This window comes from Nilaparvata lugens, chromosome 6 (assembly GCF_014356525.2).
Source record: "Nilaparvata lugens isolate BPH chromosome 6, ASM1435652v1, whole genome shotgun sequence".
Taxonomy (NCBI): Eukaryota; Metazoa; Arthropoda; class Insecta; order Hemiptera; family Delphacidae; genus Nilaparvata; species Nilaparvata lugens.
Window position 1 is genome coordinate 49,888,837 of NC_052509.1, and position 4,921 is coordinate 49,893,757.

Here is a 4,921-nt window from a genome sequence, read left to right on the forward strand (position 1 = left end):
GTAGGGTTTTTTTTGTAAAATTCGTGTAATGCAGGTCCAGTTCTATTAAAGGACTATACCCAGTCCAGTATATCCAGTCCTATAAACCAATTTTAAGGAAGATACTGATGAAGTTCCATTGTACTAGTAGAAGCAACCTACTTGTACTATATACTAGCAATTAGTACCGGAGGAATTGTACTATAGAAGCAACATTATTTCAATAATGCAATCCGCCAGACTAACATTTGGTAATCGACTTCCCCAACCCCCGTTCACTCCAAGTCACCAACCACTCCTCTTCCTCCTCCTCCTCCTCCTCCTCCTCCTCCTCCTACTACTCCTCCTCCTCCTCCTCCTCCTCCTCCTCCTCCTCCTCTCCTCCTCCTCCTCCTCCTCCTCTAACACCTCCTCCTCTTAAATTGCCAAAATAGATTTTCGCGCCTCAGTTGAGCGTGTCACGTGAGAGCTGCTGCTATAGAGAGACTTCTCTGTCAGCATTATCTGAATGAGAAGCATTGATGTTATTTACACGGAATACTGACAGCTAAAAGTGAATCTGACTACAGATAAAACGGCGAAACAATATTAGTTTTGCATTGTGGTGGCGGCAAAAGTAATTTAGTTAGCAGTGGGAGGTCGACGGTCGACAACTATTAGCAACACATGTCTCAAATGTCTGTTCATGGTGAGATTCACTTTCAACAGTCAGCATCGGTTCAATGGCAAGTTTTGTTGCTGTTTATTTGGGATGCTGTCAGTTGGAAGTGAATCTCACTCTAATGAAACCTATCTGAGCCCGTTGATTATTGTTGGCAATTGTTATTGTCAAAAATCAATGTTTGAAACTGATATGTTTGTGTTGTCAAGTGCCTCCAAGATTGTATTGTTCCGTCTTTTTTATTTAGTTTATACATGAAACTTTGCGAATACATTCTTCATGGTATTGTTGATCAAATAAAAATTTTTTCCTAAAAATAGTAATTTTTAGGAAAATATTCAATCTTCAAAAAAATATAAAAACTGAGTTATTTTCTGTCATTTTTTTAAATAACTTTTCCAAAAAATTATATTTTCAGAAGAAGAAATTTTCCTTTTTTATAAACAATACCGTGACGAATGTTTCTTCGAAATTGTATGCATTCATCTGTTTCCAAATTTGAAATGATCTGTTTCAGAAATGTCAACTGTTGTTTGTCGCTCATATCTCAAAAATGGATAATGATTTGTTTTTCCTTGAGGAACAAACAACCTTTTTATTATGATAACTTGATAGTATCGCAGAGTAAAGGTACTGTTTAACTGATACTTGTATCAGTTGTCTGTGATAGTATTTAAATCGAAAAACTTTTGAAAATGTCCCCAAAATAACTTATACCGGAGGCGCGACAGTCGAGACCGCCCTCTACGGTCGTAGGCCTCGACTGTCGGGAGTGTACGAAAATTGAAGAGTCCTCTACTGTCGCCTAACGCAGGCGACATTTGAGGACTCTTTTTAGGAGTCCTCTGCGGTCGCAGGTCTCGACTGTCGGGGCTGTTCAAAATTGAAGAGGCCTCAACTGTCACCTAACGCAGGCGACATTTAAGGCACTTTTTCAGGAGTCTTCTACCGTCGCTTGCCTCGAATGTCGCAGGTCTCAACTGTCGGGCCTGTACAAAAATTAGAGAGTCGCTTGCTGCAGACGACAGTTGAGGACACATCCTACTGCGATACCAGTAGGTATCCATACTAATTAAATCCATACTAATTAAATGATAATTCTTTTGGTGCTGTCTGCCATTCTGGAGAGCCTAGCGCAGGCGACAGTTGAGGCCTCTTTTTCAGGAGTCCTCTACGGTCGCAGGTCTCGACTGTCGGGGCTGTACAAAAATTAGAGAGGCCTCAACTGTCGCCTAACGCAGGCGACATTTGAGGCCTCTTCTCCAGGAGTCCTCTACCGTCGCTGGCCTCGAATGTCGCAGGTCTCTACCGTCGCTGGTCTCGACTGTCGCAGGACTCTTCTGTCGTTTCAAACTGAGTCGGCTGTCAAATACTGATAACTGTAATTCCCATACTATTTTTCATAAAAGCTATTAAAGTCCAATTCACAATTCACTCTTGTTAACCAACATAAGTGAGATCCACACCGATTCACAAGTAGCCTACTTAACTCTTGTCAACCAACAAACGAGAACAACTTTTCGTCTGCTACAACAGTTGTTCTCTGGCATTTTATTAGCAGTAGATGACCGTTAATTCCTCCTTCTCTCCCATATCGGGACTAGGCCCGCAGGCTTCATCGGAAGCATAAAAAATCGAACAAACGATCGTCGAAGTATAAAAATCGAATCATCGAGAAGTTGAAGATCGCTATCGATCGCTGATGGCTGCTATATAGTCTGATTCACTCTGAACGGTCGGCATTTATTGTAGATAACATCACCGAATTCTTCTCATTCAATCAATGCTGACAGTTTGAAATGACTCACTATAATCAAGCACACAGAAGCGGAGGTGGTTTGATGTGATCATCGATAATGATAAGAGAGTAAGTGAGTGAGTGAGAGAGAGAGTGAGAGAGAGAGAGAGAGAGTATGAGCAGGAGAGAGAGTGAGAGAGTGAAGATTCACGAAGATAGTCTCCCATTAATTAATAGTCAATGCTAAATTGCGTAGGAGGACATCTATATATTGAGATTCACTCTAAGCTGTCAGCATTGATTGAATGGGAAGCATTGATGCTATTTATGAGGAATGCTGACTATTTTAAAGTGAATCTGACTTCATGGAGGTTCCGCAATCTCAGGTTGATCAGCGTGATAACTTCTACCTAGTGAGATTCACTTGAAATTGTCAGCGTTGGTGGATTGGGAAGCATTTACAAGGAATGCTGATAGAAGTGAACCTCAGCATAGTTTCATTTATAAAATATACACTGATTCGACTATGAAGCTCCTCTTATTTCTATACTTGATATTATTATTTAGAGTATATTATATTTTATTTTATACTAGCAGGCAAGGTATCTAGAATACAATGTATTAGAATATTATTATCTAGAATACATTGCTAGCAGGTAACCACTGCTCCGCAAGGGTCTAATTAAAAACTTGACAAACTGAAAACTTGAATTTAAAATAGACTTGCAATCATCCTAGGTAAATTTAGAATCTATATGCAAAATCTCAAGTTGATCAGTTCACTAGATAAGCCTATTCTTTCCTTGATTATTATAGATTATTGTCATATCATTATTTACACTTTGGAGAATTATTTGCTGAACACTTTTTCAACTCGTTATTCTGAGGGAGGTCACTATTTTGATCAGAACCCATCATACAAAGACTTACTTCTTTATGACTTCTCAATTTTATTTGATGACGATAATGATAAGAAGTAATGATTATAATACTGTAGGTTTCATGAGCTGATCTGAAGGTACTTTTTCGTTCATGCCACCGCGGCCAACAAACTATAAATAATACCTGTGGCTCTTATGGTAATTTTTCCCGTTTTTTGTAGTTGAGAAGTTGATATTGTGATAATTATTCATATTAAATAAAGAGACTAAGATATTGTCAAAAACCACAGATTTTATCAGATAGTTAGAAAGACAGGTTTTGGTTGTTACACCATTGTCAATGGAGTCATTGTCAACTGAGTTTATCAGAGATTGACAATGGTGTAACAACCGAAACCTGTCTTTCTAACTATCTGATAAAATCTGTCATTGTCACTGAGTTTATCAGAGATTGACATGGTGTAACAACCGAAACCTGTCTTTCTAACTATCTGATAAAATCTGTGGTTTTTGACAATATCTTAGTCTTTTTATTATTGTATGAATATGAAATATGACCGAAACCGGTCTTTCTATCAATAAAATCTACGGTTTTTGACAATTTCTTAGTCTTTTTATTTAATCTTATGGGAATGTTCATCACGCATTGTCAGAAATCTGTGAACACTTCCATAAGAATCTATGCTATTCTTCATCGGTTGTCGGCCGAGATGGCATAAACGAAAACGTTCCTTATGGAGTTTGATCCCAAGTTATGGGTTTTATACCCAGTTTATACAAACTACCGTGTTGATGTTGAAGTAGAAGAAGTAATGGGTTTACAGCTTTAGGTAGGCTCCGAACCACCTAAACCAAAGCCATAAGAAACAAAGCTATGACATGAATTTGTGTAAACGGTAACAGTTGATAGTTGAGTATGATGTATACACTAGTATAAACTACTACTAAGTAGACACTACTCATCAAAATAAATGCATTCAAATCAATTTGAAACTAAATTAGGAAGTTGAAGAAGTTTTATAGGCAATAGCCTGTTTTTTCTTTTCCGATCATTGTATTGTTTGTTCTATCTAATAAATAAATAAATAATTTAATTAATAGGAAGGGGTTCATTCTAGTTGGTATCTATGCTATAGTGAGATTCACTTCAGACTGTCAGCATTGGATGAATGGGAAGCATTGATGCTATTTTTAAGGAATGCTGACATTTTAAAGTGAATCTTACAATAATTGCTCCCTAAAACTGGATTGAGTTAACTGGCATCTGGTTTAAATCATTTGCAGCAGCCATAACTCTCGACTCACTCTACAGTCTACATGTTTACTATCAGTGCACACAAATAATGTTGAAGAGGTGTCAGGCGAGAGAGAGAAAAAAAGAGAGAGAGAGCACTAATTGGAAAGAAATCTTAAGAGATAGTGTGAGGGAGCGAGAGAATAAGTGAATGATGTTCGAATTTGGAGATGTGAGAAAAAGTGCAGTAGAGGAACAAGGTGGAGGGAGAAAATCTGTGGAATGGTAATATGATATATATGATTTCGTAAAAATTTGAGAGGGATAATGAAGAAATGAATTTTGTGAAAAAGGAGCAAAGAAAAAGAAAAACTTTCCCATATAGCGGAGAAATTGCATATTAGAGACCTACAAAATACCTGCAGATA